At 39.5% G+C, this 17,013-nt stretch overlaps 1 protein-coding gene across 1 annotated transcript in view; it reads left to right on the forward strand.

Moving 5' to 3' along the window:
- Positions 1-17,013, forward strand: part of HYDIN (HYDIN axonemal central pair apparatus protein) — a 384,136-nt gene that overhangs the window by 16,984 nt on the left and 350,139 nt on the right. The window contains exon 2 of the mRNA XM_077889901.1: positions 3,385-3,506. The gene's annotated coding sequence lies outside the window, so the exon portion shown is untranslated. The remainder of the gene's footprint in view (positions 1-3,384; positions 3,507-17,013) is intronic.

Consider the following 17,013-nt stretch of genomic DNA (forward strand, 5'->3'; position numbering starts at 1 on the left):
CTGTCCAGATTTCCTTTTCTCTGATTACCTCTTGGTAGGTTGTATGTTTCTGGGATTTATTCATTTCTTCTAGGTTGTCCCATTTGTTGGTATGTTCATCATAGTCTCTTATGATCCTGTATATTTCTGTGGTATCAGCTGTAATGTCTCCTCTTCCATTTCTGATTTTATTTTCACCCTCTCTCTTTTTTTCTTGGTGAGTATAACTCAAGTTTTGTCAATTTATTTTTTAAGAACAACAACGTTTAGTTTCATTGATCTTTTTTTTGTCGTCCTTTTAGTCTACTTCATTTATTTCCACTCTGATCTTTGTTTTTTCTTTCTTTTACTAACTTTGGGCTTCGTTTTTTGTTTTGTTTTGTTTTGTTTTTTGTTTTGTTTTGTTTTGTTCCTTGAGGCTTAAGATTAGGTTGTTTATTTGAGATTTTTCTTGTTTCTTGAGGTAGGCATTTACTGTATGAATTTCCCTCTTAGAATTGCTTTTGCTGTATTCTACAAGTTTTTGGTACATTGTATTTCCATTTTCCTTTGTTTCAGGGTATCTTTTGATTTCTTCTTTGACCCATTGGTTGCCAGTAGCATGTTGTTTAATTGATTTCTAGTTTCATACTACTGTGGTTGGCAAGAGATACTTGATCTGACTTCAGTCTTCTTAAATTTATTAAGACTTATTTTGTGGCTTTACATATGATCTGTCCTGGAGAAAGTTCCATGTTTGCTGGAGAAGAATGTGTATTTTGTTACTCATGCTTGGAATGATCTGTATATATCTCTTAAGTCCATGTGATTTAATGGGTTGTTTAAGGCCAATGTTTCCTTATTGATTTTCTGTGTGGTTTATCTATCCATTAATGAAAATAAAGTATTAAAGTCCCCTGCTGCTATTATATTGCTGTCTCTCTCTCCCTTTATGTCTGTTAATATTTGCTTTATATAATTAGGCACTCCTATGTTGGGGCCCCCCTGTGGCAGTGTAGATTAGTGACTGTAGTCAGGTCCATCTCTGAGACTACAGGCAATTCTGTGGGCCTTAACTGTCTACACGCACCTGGGTAACTGCAGTAGTTGGCCCTGGGTACGTGCAAATCCATGGGGAGCAGCTCTGGGGCTTAGGCTGGCATCTTGCAACAGCACATAGCTGTTGAGGCTGAGGCTGGCAGTGTAGACTCTGGGCTTTGGTGGGGAGGGAGTATGGAGTGACTCAGGTAGCTGGTATCTGTGAACATGAAAGCCTGGAGGGTGAAAATCTCATTGGCAGAATCTGCAGGAGGTCTGCAGAGGCTGTGCTAGCTGTTGGATTCCTCAGCAGCAAACAATCTGCTGGGGTCTGTAATGAGATTCTCAGTGATGAAAGCCAGGGATGAGGTCTGTAGCATCTGTAAGGACTGTTGAGGTACTTAGCCCTGAAGATATTTGTGGTCTTCTTCAGAACAGGCCACTAGGAAGCAGTTGCTCACACTGTGCAGCCGATACTGGTAGCCCCTGCCCTTGTTCCCTGTTCCTAGCCATTTCAAGATGTCTCAGGTTTCTGACTTCTGGGTAGGGTGAAACTGAAGTGGGTTCTTCGTGCAGTGCTCCGAAAGGCTGGGGGAGCTTATTGCTCACCCCACTATCCTTTTACAAGTAAGGGGACCTTTCTTGGGCTGGGGAGTCCCCTCTGGGGACAGAATAGTGCCAGCCTAGGGAATGGGATGATGCAGGCAAAATATAACTTCTTCCTACTCTTTTTGTGTGGTTGTTCTCAGGTCTTTTGATCTGTTATGATGCTGAAGAAGTTCCTCCTCCTCCTCCTCCTCCTCCTCCTCTTCCTCCTTCTTCCTTCTTCCTTCTTCTTCTTCTTCTTCTTCCTTCTTCTTCTTCTTTCTTCTTTTTCCTCCTCCTCCTCCTCCTTTCTTCTTCTTCTTCTTCTTCTTCTTCTTCTTCTTCTTCTTCTTCTTCTTCTTCTTTCTTCTTCTTTCTTCTTTTTTCTTTCTTCTTCTTCTTCAAGATTTATTTGTTTATATGAGGGGAGAGAGGCAGAGGGAGATGAGAGAGAAAGAATCACCAGCAGATTCCCTGGCAAGCAGGGAGCCTGACACAGGGCTCGATCCCATAGCCCTGTTGATCATGACCTGAGCCAAAATCAAGAGTTGAATGCTTAACCAACTGTGGCACACAGACACTCCTCTTGCTGAAGCTTAAGTGGACTTCTGAACTCTCCCAGAGCTATTTTTTGTTCATGGATTAGTATCTACTTGTTTTTTTGTGGGGGAATGGAGGCTGGAGGCTCCTACTCCTCCTCCTTGATGATGTCACTCTCTCATTCAGTCCTTTAAAAATGTCATTCTACTGTCTTCTAGCTTGCATGTTTCTAACAAAATGGCTATTAAAATTCTTGTTTATTTCTCTTTAATAATTTCTCCTCCTTTGGCTGCCTTCAAGATTTTCTCTTTGTTATGTGTTTTCAGAAGTTGAATATATTTGTCTCTGGCTTGAATATTTATCTTGGTTGGTGGTTTGATCTGTAGTGTGATAAATGCCATTACTTTTGAAAATTCTTAGCCATTATCCCTTCAAATATTTATTCTACTCAATTCCCTGTCTTTTTTTCTTTCTGGAATTCTAATTGCATATCTGTTAGATCATTTGATATTGTCCTGTATCTCCTGGATGCTATATTTTCTTTTTATTTTTTACTCTTTTCTCTCTTTCAGTTTGGGTGTTTTCGAGTTCACTAATTCTTCCCTTAGTTCTGTTAAGTCTACTGATGAACCTGTCAGTGATGATCTGCATCTCTAACTTTGTGTTTTTTATTTCCAGCATCTTCATTTGATTTTTTCTTAGTTATCATCTCTCTGCTGAAATTGCTCATATGACAATGAGTGTTGTTTAGTTTTTCCATTTCACATATTTTCATAGTTATTAAAAACTTTTTAAAAAGATTTTATTTTTTAAGTAATCTCTACACCCAATGTGGAGCTTGAACTTACAACCTGAGATCAAAAGGAGCACGCTCCACTAAGCCAGCCAGGCGCCCCTGTAGTTATTTTAAATTAAATGTTAATAGCTCCAGCATCTGTGTTATATATGGGTTTGGTTCTGTTGATTGTTTTGTCTCTTGGCATTACAAAGTTATTTCCTCTGATTTTTTTTTTTTTATACCACATCACCAGTGATTTTTTTTGTTTTTGTTTTTGTTTTTTTTTTTTTTTTAATTTTTATTTATTTATGATAGGCACACAGAGAGAGAGAAAGAGGCAGAGACACAGGCAGAAGGAGAAGCAGGCTCCATGCACCGGGAGCCCGACGTGGGATTCGATCCCGGGTCTCCAGGATCGCGCCCTGGGCCAAAGGCAGGCGCCAAACCGCTGCGCCACCCAGGGATCCCTGTTTTTGTTTTTATAGGGGAGTTAGAGAAGAAGAATCTGGGCTGGGCTCCATGGCCTTCCTGCAGCAGCTGCACTTCCTCACCCTTAAGCCTGTACCCTGAGAGATGCTTTCTCAAGGGCTCTTGCCATCATTTTTTTGTGAGTATCTATTGGCATCTGTAGAGGAAGAAGCCTGCAAGTGGTATTAACTCCCCTTATATCTGTAGCTTTTATTGCTCCATGTTGTGCTTCCAGCCAATACTTAGCTTCCACTATTTTGTTAACAATTCCAGTGAATATTTCTTCCCAGTGTTCACCTGCTCCAAGTAAACAAGTGCTTGCATTCAGTGTCTCCCTGTAGGCATTTGTCTCAACCCAGATTTAGGACTACTTGGCATTTTCTCAACTTCAACTCTGATGGTTCCAGAAAAGTTACTCACTTGTGGTATGTTCAACTTTTTTTTTTTCTTTTAATTGTCAGGGTGGGAGGGACATTCTTTCTAGCTCTTTTCCTGCTCTCTATACCCGAGTAGAAACCAGAAACTGGATCTTCCCTTTTATTCCTGATATCACTACTGGTAGGGTGACTATTTGTCCTGGCTTATACCAGTATAATTATTAATAGCATCCCCCTTTCACTCAAGAGTTTTTCTGTTTGAATGATAAATGATCATCCTGTCCTCAAAAATATTACATAAATAAGGTTTCACCAGGAGCATTTGTTTTTTTTTAATAAATTAATTTTTTATTGGTGTTCAATTTACCAACATACAGAATAACACCCAGTGCTCATCCCATCAAGTGCCCCCCTCAGTGCCCATCACCCATTCACCCCCACCCCTCGCCCTCCTCCCCTTCCACCACCCTAGTTCGTTTCTCAGAGTTAGGAGTCTTTATGTTCTGTCACCAGGAGCATTTGTTAAGTCTGGATGGATTTGTTTATCCTGGATAAAACTAAAATATTGATTATTTTGGTGATATTCACAAGGACTTAAGCAGAAATTAATTAATGAAAGACACATCAACCAAATCCAATGTGTAAACTTTGCGTCTTGTTTCACTCCAAAAGGAGTTTCGTTAGGCAATCAGGGATATTAGAACATGGGCTAGATATTAGAAGTGTTAAAGACTTATTGTGACTTTGTTAAGTATTATAATGATATTATAGGTATGTTTTCAAAAAATCTTATTTTTCAGAGAAAAATTCTGATGGCATTTCAAGGTGAAATGGCATGACTGTGGGAATTTCTTTTAAAACTCAAAAACGGAGATGCCTGGGTGGCTCAGCGGTTAAGCATCCACCTTCAGCCCAGGATGTGATCCTGGGGTCCCAGGATTGAGTCCCGCATCAGGCTCCCTATATGGAGCCCGCTTCTATCTCTATGTCTCTGCCTCTCTCTCTCATGAATAAATAAATGAAATCTTAAAAACTCAAAAACAAAAACAAAAAAGGTGAAGAGATATGTAATAGATAAAAACAAGAATTACAAAATGGTAATTACTGAAGTTAGGTGATATGTATATGGGGGTGCATTTTTTTATTATCTCATCTTTTTCTTATTTTTACCAATTTCCATAATAAAAACTTTAAAAAGAGACAAGGATATTATCAGGAACCTAGTTTTTTGTTTTGTTTTGTTTTTTAAAATTATCCTACAGTTTAAACTGGTAAAGGTGAATTTCTTCTTGTGGCCAGTCAGAAGCCAGGTAGGCATGCCTCAAAGTTCTTTTGAAAACTTTCTGTGCTTCTGTAACTATTTAGCAAAACAGATAATAGGTGCTATGCTACATATAGGGAGAACAAAAAAGAGGTGAAATACCATGGTTTCCATGCAGTTCAGTCTTGCAGGTTCCTGGACCAGGAGGAGGGTGGGAACTTTGCAGATGTCTTTTTAATGCTGACTCCATTTAGTTTCTACTTTGTGAAGACTTACATTAGAAGGGATTCAGTCTTTTTGTTTTGTTTTGTTTTGTTTTGGTGTAAATGTCTGTTAGATGTGCAAACTTACATTAGAAGGGGAGAGGTAACACGGCTATAAGCTCCATGAGGGCAAGTTCACTGCTTTTAGAAGTGAGTGGCAAACTGAGTACCATTACTGGCACATAAAAGACATTAAATAAATATTGGATGAAGAAATGAATGAATAAAAATCACATCCGCTTCTCACCACATAAAAGGAACCCAATAAATATTGTATTTTTGAATTGAATTGTGAGTGACATGATTAAAAAGAGAATTTTAGAGTTTATATCCATTAAGTGCTGGACCTCTTCAGAGTCTTTGAAAGATGCTTAGATGAGCAGAATCAGCCAATGCGGTATCTGTGCACAGGCAAGGGAAGCCAGTGAAGTGTAATTTCATTTAAAACTAAAAGAACAATATACAGTTACATACATGTCACCTTGCTGTCAAATATATTCACGGAAATGATTAGGAGAGGACGGTGATTCTCCCCTCTAAAAGTCCTTATGCTATATAGCTCTGTGAGGAAATTGAGAGACTTTGTAATATCCTGTCCACAAAAAATTGAAATGACAGGTATCCTTAAAGATAGAGGTGTAATTAATCATGGTCTTCTTGTTTTGATGAGCATGCAAGAGTGACAAGTTAATAATAAATCTCCAGCTCATCCAAGGAAGGTGGCTAAGGAGGTGCTATGGTTTAATTTACATCTTTGGAAGCACCGAAGATTTAATAATCTCCCTGCCTCATACATCAAACTAACACCCCCAAGGCAGAAAAGCAAAACATTTTTAACTGTTAATCTGAGGAGCAATAAAATCCTGTCTAAGGTCACAAATAAATTGAGTTTCTGGTGGTTTCAATGGACCCCTAGTGTGTGTGATTTATTCAGATTCTGAAGCTACTCATGACTCCAGGGAACCTTGGCTGCAAAAGCAGCAAGCTGGGAGCACCATGGGGATTGCCAGTGTAATCAGAAGGTCTTGACTGAGGGCAGTGACTGATTTTACCTTAGGTCTACCCAATTTATTTTACTTTCTATGTCAACTACACATAGATTATGGAATACTGAATTTGAGATTCAGTTGTAAATGGTTGCTTTTAGTCGGGATTGTAACCATTTTTATACTTATGTAGTACTTGTTCTTAAAAGATCAAAAGGTGTTTTGAAGTTTTTACTTTCAAAGTATAGGATTTTAACTTGGCTAGAGATGTAGAGGGGAGTAACCCTTCATGGCATGGTGAGCCATTCGCAAAATCTAAGCAATGTTTAGATATCCAGCTCTTCATTTCTTATGCAGCTGAGCTATGAGGTGTATTGAATTTATTAATTTGGGATTGATATTTTCTTCCTTGTTTTAAGAATGGGCTGTGAGGGTCTCAGAAAGAGGAAGATAGAGCTTGTGGATTTGCAGTATGCATGTGTGTATTCATTGCTCCTGTTTGTCAAATAATTTAAGGAATTAGATTATAAAATATGATCTCAGCTCATCTTTTTACTGATGCTGCTTATAATTTCAACTGAATCATTTTTGATATTTAAGGCACAATTATAGGAAATAGAAAAAGGAGCCTAAGTTGATGATCTAAAAATAGCTTCCTCCTATGTCCCTCCAGCGCTCCCCCCCCCAGCCCCGCCCGCCCCTATGGCTCTAAATCACAGCTGTAAATTACAGTTGCATTTTGTCATGTCTTCCAAGGGTACGCTTAGTGACATAGAATGAGCTTCAGATTATTACTAGTACATTCATCCATTCAGCTTAGTAATGAGGAAAACATACTACCGCAGATACACCTGGGCTGCTTCTGTCTCCTCTCTGAAGAAGGCTTGATTCTCCCTGTTAGGAGTTCAGGTGGGCCACATGGGAGATACCCTGGAGGAAAATTTCTTCCTCCTTCAGTAATTAGCAAATATCTCTTTACTGCCTTAGGTCTTGGGGATATAAAGACCATACGAGGACAGAGGCAAAGAGCACTCTGTCAGTTTCTTATTGCTGTCATTAACAAGTGTTCATAAATTTCGTGACTTAAAACAAGAGACTTACTGTCTTCCTGTTCTGAAGTTCAGAAGTCTAAAATCAAGTCTAAAATTGGCGGTTTGAGTTTCTTCTTGAGGCTCTGGGGAGAATCTATTTCCTTAACTTTTCCAGCTTCTAGAGGTTGCCTGCATTCCTTGGCTCATGGCCCCTTCCTTAAATCACTTCAGCTACTACTTCTGTTGTCACATCTGCTGCTCCTCAATACGATCTCCTACTTCCCTCTTACCAGGATTCTTGTGATTACATTGAGCCCATCTGGGTAATCCAAGATAATCGCCTCACTTCAAAACCCTTAATTCAATCACGTCTATAAAGTCTCATTTTCCATATACAGAAATATCCACAAATTCCAGGAATTAGGATGTGGACATCTTTGCAGGGGCCATTATTTAGCACAGAATTTGGCATTGGCCAGCTCTGCCACTCAACATGACCATTAAGTAAGTTTCTTAACCTTTCTGAATCTCAATCTTTTTATCTGGGCAGTGGAATAAACAATACCGATCTCATAGGGTCATGTTAAGGATGAAATGCCTGAAAACAGCACCATGTCTGACACATATTACTAGTTTAGTGAAAGAGAAGTTAATGAATTATTATTCTTACAATTAACTCATGCAAGGGCATAGTCTCACCTTTTTGAGGAGTTCTGAGTCTAGTGGAAAAGATAAACAGGTAAATAATTATAACAGTGTGATGCAATGTTTTCCTTAAGCTATGTTTGTCTCATGCTCCAAGAATCAATCCTTTGGGCATGACTTCAATCAGTCTTTTATAGACGGTCACCTAACCTTGAGTTTTGATGTGAAGGAAGGCAAAATATAGAAGGTTGTCTGAAGCTGTTACTGACATGAAATGTCAGGTCTGGGAAGGTTGTGTGGTTCTTTGTTTTAGTCTTTTTGATGAGGTCATGTTTTTTCTAAGAAAAAGTTAGTTTTTAGTATTAAGATATTATGTTAACTCTCTTGGCCTTAGGGTTTATGCCTTTTAACAAGTTAGGACCTTGAGGGGCTTAAGGCTGTGTCATATGGTAAAAGGAAAGACGATTGTGCAGGTCTGTAAGAGAAAATTGAAAGTCCTTCTGTTCATTTCTCTTCTGCCCTCCTCCTCTTGTTACTGACCTTCACTCCCCCATCCCCCAGGCAAAAGAGTGCTGATCTGATTGGAAACATTCCAGGGTTCTAGTTGGCCAAGTTGGCTAGAGACTCTAGAATCCCTGTGTATGAAAATATGGGTGCTCCGGGTGGGGTATCACTCATGTGTCTCTCTCATCTATGCTGCTTGAGTGGTGAGGACCAACGTCTACTCTTTTCCTTCTGTGTATGTCCTTTCTCTGTGGATCAGCTGGGCTGAACATACCTGCTCTCCCTGTCTGTTTTGTTTCTTAATTCTGTTCTCTTACTTGACCTTTCAGCATCATGGGATGCAAACTCTTCATTTGGCTTCTGGAACACTGCTTTCTTCTGTTTTCTTCCTACTCATGTCTACTCCTTCTCAGTTATCTCTGCTGGTCTTCCTCATTATCCTGACTTCATATTCTAATTTGCCAATCTCAGTCCCAACACTTCTTCTCTTTTCTACCATGGATATCCCACCCTTTATGGATTTAAATATTGTCAATATGTTGATACTTGCATATATTGTAGTAGTTTTCCATTACTACTATAATAAATGACCACAAATTTAGTGGCTTCAAACAACACTGATTTATTGTCTTATAGTTCCTTAGGTTAGAAGTTTTGACAGTCTTACTGGGCTAAAATAACCTGTCATCAGGGCCACATTGCTTTCTGGAGGCTGTAGTGGACGATCCACTTCTTCGCCTTTTGCAGCTTCTAGAGGCTTTCTACGTGCCATAGTTTGTGGTTTTCTTCCTGTGTCTTCAAAGTCATCAATGTCTTATCTTTTGAACCCTCTTCTTTTGTCAGCTCTCCTTTTCACCATAGCCAAGAGAAGTTCTCTGCTTTTAAGGACCTATCTGATTCGACTGGGCTCAGTCATATAATCCAGGATAATCACTCCATCTCAAAGTGCATACCTTTAGTCACATCTGTGAAGTCTTTTCTTTTTTCTCCATGGGAGGTAATATATTCACAAGTTCTGAGCATTAGGTCATGGACATCTTTGGGAGACATTGTTCTGCCTACCACAATACCCATAAATATGTCTCTGGCCTAGACCATTCTCCCAAACTCCAGAACCAAGTATTCAACTACCTAGTTGACTTCTCCATTTGGCTGTTCATTAGACACCTAGTTTGTCCAAAACTGAGCTCCTGAGCAACTTCCTGCAAACCTGCTTCTTTTGTAGTCGTTGTCTTATCAGTTGATGGAATTACCCCTTTAGTTGCTGAGGTCAAAAGCTAAGGATGATTTTTGACTTTGCTCTCTTTCTCTCTCATATCTTATCTATGGTACTTCAGGAAAATCCTGGTGGCTCTACTTTTAAAGCTATCCATAATGTGGCCACTTTCCCCCTCCCTTCCTGCTATCACCTTTGTCATAGCCACTAGCTTCTTCCCTGTAGGTCATTGCAGTAGCTTTCTCACTGGTCTCTCTGTGTCTGTACTTACTCCCCCTTGTTCTGTACTTAACACAGCAGCCAGAGCCATCCTGTTATTAAAATGCAAGTTGGATAAAGTCATTCCTCTTCACAAAAAAAATCACCAATGGTGTCCCACATAATTTAGAATAAAAAGCCCAAGTCCTTTGAATGGCCTGCAGTGGTGCTCTGTCCCCTCTGCCCTTCACATTACTCCTTTGACCTCTTCTCCTCTTTTCACTTTGCCAGTTCCACTCCAGCCACAGCAGCTTCCTTACTATTTTCACAAATACTCAAAGCATATTTGTACCTCAGGATTTTCACACAAGTTGTTTCCTCTGCCTGAAATCTCTTGCTTCAGAAAAGCATGTGGCTTGTTCTCTCGCCTCCAGGTGTTTGCTCAGATGCCATCTTCTCAGTGGGGTTCACCCTGAAACCATTTATATAACATTGTATCTCAATCAAGGTTTCCCGCTTTGTGTGTGTGTGTGTGTGTGTGTGTGTGTGTGTGTGTGTGTGTTCTGTAGTGCACTTATTTACCTTGTTGTAGTCTGTTTCCTCCCCCTTGGAAGTAGGCTCCGCCAAGGCAGGAGTATATCCCTGTAGTGTTCACTGTTGTACTGTCATTGCCAAGAATGGCGTTTAGCCCATGATAGGTACTCAGTGAAATTGGTTGCATGGATGCATGAGTTCCCTCTGGCATTGGTGAGCGGTTTTTGGGTTAGCCTTCCTCACATCAGAAAAAAGATAGAATTTGAATGTTAGGAGACTAGAGTGAATAATATAACATTGGGAGCTCTAACTTTAGGATGAGATGCTTACCACTTGTAAATGTTTTTATCAGAGAAATAAACAATTTTAAATAAAACATGTTAACTTCTAGATCTCTTAGTGCCCAGGATGAGAAAAGGTATCGTAAATTTAATCATCTCCTCCAACAACACTCAATTTGTTCTCTGTCATTAAAAGTTTCTTATGGTTTGCCTCCCCCTCTTTTTTTTTTCCTTCCTTCCCCTACGTTCACCTGTTTTGTGAACATGTTCATGTTCATGTGTTCCCATATATGAGTGAGATCATATAGTATTTGTCTTCTCTAACTGACTTATTTCACTTAGCATAATACTCTTTAGTTCCATTCATGTCATTGCAAATGACCAAGATTTCATTCTTTTTTATGGCTGAATGATATTCCGTTTGTGTGTGTGTGTGTGTGTGTGTGTGTGTGTGTGTAGAGAGAGAGAGAGTAAAAAGTGAATATATATATATCCATTCAGCAGTTGATGGACACGAAGGTGGTTCAGTATTCACAAATCAATCAATGTGACATACCACATTAGTAAAAGAAAGGATAAGGACCATATGATCTGGTCAATAGTTGCAGAAAAAGTATTTTTAAAAATTGTGTAATTTTAAAATTTTGAAGTAATCTCAAATTTACCAGAATTTCAAGGATAGCTACCTTTCTCCCAAGCCATTTGAAAGGAAGTTACCAACCTGATGCCCCATCAACCCTGGATACTAATACCTGAAATATTTTGCATTTCCTATGAATAAGGGCACTGTCTTAGATAACCATGACACAGTCATCAAATTTAAGAAATTAACATTGATGTCCAGTTTTACTAATAACATCCTTTGTAGCAGGAGTCCTTCCTTTTGTACCTTTGTGTCAAGTGGTATCTGATTTTGATTTGTCCCATTACTGATGATGTTCATTTCGATTAGTTGATTAAGGTAGAGTCTATCAGACTTCGTCACTGTGAAGTTACTCTTTTCCCTTTATAATTAAAAAGTATTTTATGAGGAGGCACTTTGGAAATATTTAAATATCCTGTTCTTTGTCAAACATTTATTTTATTCATTTATTTATGTCAGCAAATTAATGGATTTTTGTTTTATTTAATGGGTTATAGTCTGTTACAGTAATTATTTTGATACTCAGATTAGAAATGAAGGAGCCCCACTGATCTGTCCCATCATTCTTTGAGTACTTCTTTTGTTCCTGGCACAAGATGTCTCAAGTGCATCTTGTACTTTCCTTACTCTAACTCTTGGGTCAGCCATTTCTCCCTGGTTCCTTTTAGTGGGGAATAGTTCTTAAGAGACCAAGATCAGATTTTGGGTGTCACTGCCACCAGCCCCTCTCACCCTAGCCCCTCATTCCCTAGCTAGGGAATATGTGAGTGTGTATGTATGTGTATGTCATGCAATGTGTGGATCTTGTTTGTATTTAGATTCAGATGAACTAATTGTAGAAAGACATTTTAAGATAATTGAGGAAACTTTATAGAAACTGGGAGTTAGATGATATAAGGGACTTGTTAATTTTGTTATATGGGATAAAGACCTTGTGATTATGTTAAAAAAAAAAGATCTTTAGGGGTGCCCAAGTGGCACAGTTAGTTAAATCTGACTCTTGGTTTTGGCTCAGATCATGATCTCAGGGTCGTGAAATCAAGCCCTATGTTGGGCTCTGTGCTCAGCAGGGTGTCTGCTTGGGATGCATGCTCTCTCTCTCTCTCCTTCTGCCCCTCCCCCATGCTCTTTATCTCTCAAATAAATAATCTTTTTAATAAAAGATTTTGATCTGAGAGAGGCAACTGACATACTTAAAAGTGAACTCTCTCTTCAAAGTGGTTAAATGAGATAATATAGGTAGAAAGGACTATGTAAATAATTTATTGTTCCATATATATGTATATACTCATGTATATATACACTGTATGCATATGCATATATGTACAGAGACATATATACAATAACTTGGTGTATAAAGTGTCTGGAATCTCAGCCCCCCTATATCCAAAGTCTAGAGCTCATGTAATCCAAAAGCTTCCTGTTAAACTAATGTTGTATCACAAGCCCTGTTTGTTTTATAAGACCCAGAAAGGTTTTGACTGTGTCTAGAGAAGAAGACTTGTTTCCTGACCCCTAGTTTGGTGCATTGTATACATCTTATTCCAAAGATAGAACTGATCATTTGAGACATCATAAGGTACTCATGGCTTTGGTTCAGCATTTGTGACATTAAACAGTTATTTAGGTCTAAATGCAAAACCTGTCTTTCGTCATCTTGTCTGTGAACTGTCACAGGTATGACAGGAAGGATTGACACCAGACATAAGTGCTTCTATCCTTCACTGGGTAGGGGAGCTGACCTCTAACCCCCACAGCTGGTCCCTGCTGGAAATGGTCCTAGTTCCTGTATGCTCTTTGACATCCTCAGCAGCTGTAACAGCAAGCAATTTAGTGTAAAATCATCCATCCATGAATCTCTTTGTTAGTGGACATTTCAGACACTTGTGTCTGACTATAAATGAGATGGGAAGTAGCATGACTCTTGATCGTCACAGGCATTTCCCACCGAGGTTGTCCTGCCTACTCAAGCAGTGACCACGGGAGGCTCTAGAGCCCAGAGAAGAGGAGTGACAGCGTTAGGAACACAGTCTATAGGTTATACACAACTTCTTCACTATTGGAAGCAATGCTACCCTTTATCTCTCACTCTAGGAAACATATCAAAATGAATGAGAGGGCTAACCTCCAGTCCTCTTTAACCAGGAAATTAAGTAAATTACTCAAAAATGTAAATACTTGGAACATTGCTAACAAATAGCATTAGGATATCATGGTTCTGAGCTACTGCTCTAGTGGAATAATTTTAGTAAAAAAAAATTAGAAATGTAAAACAATGTCTACACACTTAAGCAGAATTGTCCAGAGGCCTGCCTCTTGCAAAGCTGAAAAATCCCTTGGAAATCTTCAGCTTCACACTTAATTACCACCTCCTTTGGCTGTTTCTCTTTTACTGCTTTTTTCTCCTCTTCCTGTGATTTTCCTTCTCACTGCCAAACACACTTTCTCTTCCAGACATCATCTGTTTTCAGAATACATTTGCATTTCCTCTTTCCTTCCCAAAGTGGCCCTATGTTAGGCCTGTATTTCCCTCTCAGTGGACTGCTTCTATGTCACCACATGGACTGGTGGGAAGGAAAGTCATGGCTTGTAGAATTGAAATATAACCAGGAACCCAACAGGGACATTTTTGTATGTTCCATGTCCTGGTGTACCAACCCTCTCAAGGACCTTGGGGTCCAGGTATTAGTTTAGGGTATGTCTTTAAAATATCTTTTGTTTGTTATAAAACTTCAAAGAATTTCAAAGTGTAAAAAGGAGACAGTGAAAGCCATTCTCTCTAACACCAGTCACATTCCTCAAAGGGACATGAGCTCCTCAGCCACACACAGTGACCACTATCAATAGTTCTAGCCTTTATGCTCTGAGTGTATTGAAATGGGAACTATGAATATATGAGATTTAAAACAAATTTGATCGTGCTCTATATATTATTTGCAGTTTATTATTTTACATAAATGTCATGGGCATCTTTTCATATCAATACACATAAAATTTGTCATTACATATCACAACTGGCATTCCAAAGTAAAATGTGCCATAGTTTATTTACTCGGCCCATCACTAATCTATATTTTTTTCAAATTTCTCATTATTACCAGTGTCTAACATGTTTATCTTTGTGCTCATGCAGCGGTGTTTGTAGGATAGTTGGAATTGCTTCATCAGAGAGTATGTACATTTTAAACATTGGTAGATACCGTCCTAAACTTTATATGTAAGCACCAATAGAAACATTTTCTCCCCTCAATTCTCAGATAATGATTTGTAAAGGATAAAGTATGTTACCAAGTAATATATATTGTAAACAGTACTCTACTTATTTAACAGTCACAGACATGCTAGAAGGAGGTGGTGATCTCCAATTTACAGATGAAGAAATGAGAGTTCATTGAGATTAAGTGATTTGCCTTAAGTAATACCCTTGGAATTGGCTGAGCTGAAGCTAAGTACCTCTTATCTCCAAGCCTGAAATGCCTACACTTTGTCCTCTACCCCTTTGGCTTCTTGCAGAGGAGCTCTGAAACTTCCAGTGATGGACTGACTGAGCATAGGTCAGGGAGAGGGAGTGTGGTGGGATTATAGGCCAGCCAGCTTCATGCTGGTGTGTAATACCTGTGCACATACAGACATTTACTCCCTTAGGAATCTCATCTGGTCACAGCTTTATCTGTGGTCAGTGACTCCCAAACTTCTATTTCAATGTAGCATGCTCTCCTTAACGTACCCAGCTCTGGTTCTTGCTTCCTCAGCCTGGCGCAACTGCAGCCCGTACCAACTCAGCTGTAACTTCTGCACCATTTCAGTTTTTCAGGCCCAGGTCCTTGATTCCTCTTTCACACCCTCATTCACAGGGACTGTGGCCAAAGGCCTTAGTGAGACTCCTGACCAGGTTTGGAATTAAAATCCAGGCATGTCTTGTTCTAAAACACACCTCGATTATACTGCTCTATTCTAATCCTATTAGCCTGAAAGGTAATTCTGATCTGATTCTTGGAATTTGCACTCTAATTTAGGAGACCGTGGACTGAGTGAATGTTTGGAGATGAGATCATATTCTTTTTTTTTTTTTTAATTTTATTTATTTATTCATGAAAGACACAGAGAGAGAGGCAGAGACACAGGCAGAGGAAGAAGCAGGCTCCATGCAGGGAGCCCAATGTGAGACTCAATCCTGGGACTCCAGGACCATGCCCTGGGCAGGTGCTAAACCGCTGAGCCACCCAGGGATCCCCAAGATCACATTTTTTTTTCTATTTCTTCAGGTCTTCTTTATTTTTTTATTTTTATTTTTTTACAAATTAATTTTTTATTGGTGTTCAATTTGCCAACATATAGAATAACAGCCAGTGCTCATCCATCAAGTGCCCCCCTCATGCCCGTCATCCAGTCACCCCCACCCCCCACCCACCTCCCTTTCCACCACCCCTTGTTCGTTTCCCAGAGTTAGGAGTCTCTCCTGTTTGGTCTCCCTTTCTGATATTTCCCACTCATTTTTCTCCTTTCCTCTTTATTCCCTTTTACTATTTTTTATATTCCCCAAATGAATGAGAACATATAATGTTTGTCCTTCTCCGATTGACTTACTTCACTCAGCATAATACCCTCCAGTTCCATCCACGTTGAAGCAAATGGTGGGTATTTGTCGTTTCTAATGGCTGAGTAATATTCCATTGTATACATAAACCACAGCTTCTTTATTCATCTTTCGATGGACACCGAGGCTCCTTCCACAGTTTGGCTATTGTGGACATTGCTGCTAGAAACATCGGGGTGCAGGTGTCCCGGCGTTTCATTGCATCTGAATCTTTGGGGTAAATCCCCAGCAGTGCAATTGCTGGGTCATAGGGCAGATCTCTTTTTAACTCTTTGAGGAACCTCCACAAAGTTTTCCAGAGTGGCTGCACCAGTTCACATTCCCACCAACAGTGCAAGGATTCTTCACATCCTCTCCAACATTTGTGGTTTCCTGCCTTGTTAATTTTCCCCATTCTCACTGGTGTGAGGTGGTATCTCATTGTGGTTTTGATTTGTATGTCCCTGATGGCAAGTGATGCAGAGCATTTTCTCATGTGCGTGTTGGCCATGTTTATGTCTTCCTCTGTGAGATTTCTTTTTTTTTTTAATTTTTATTTATTTATGATAGTCACAGAGAGAGAGAGAGAGAGAGAGAGAGGCAGAGACATAGGCAGAGGGAGAAGCAGGCTCCATGCACCGGGAGCCCGACGTGGGATTTGATCCCGGGTCTCCAGGATCGCGCCCTGGGCCAAAGGCAGGCGCTAAACCGCTGCGCCACCCAGGGATCCCTGTGAGATTTCTGTTCATGTCTTTTGCCCATTTCATGATTAGATTGTTTGTTTCTTTGCTGTTGAGTTTAATAAGTTCTTTATAGAACTTGGATACTAGCCATTTATCTGATACGTCATTTGCAAATATCTTCTCCCATTCTGTAGGTTGTCTTTTAGTTTTGTTGACTGTATCCTTTGCTGTGCAGAAGCTTCTTATCTTGATGAAGTCCCAATAGTTCATTTTTGCTTTTGTTTCTCTTGCCTTCATGGATGTATCTTGCAAGAAGTTACTGTGGCTAAGTTCAAAAAGGGTGTTGCCTGTGTTCTCCTCTAGGATTTTGATGGAGTCTTGTCTCACGTTTAGATCTTTCATCCATTTTGAGTTTATCTTTGTGTATGGTGTAAGAGAATGGTCTAGT

This window comes from Canis aureus, chromosome 3 (assembly GCF_053574225.1).
Source record: "Canis aureus isolate CA01 chromosome 3, VMU_Caureus_v.1.0, whole genome shotgun sequence".
Classification (NCBI taxonomy): Eukaryota; Metazoa; Chordata; class Mammalia; order Carnivora; family Canidae; genus Canis; species Canis aureus.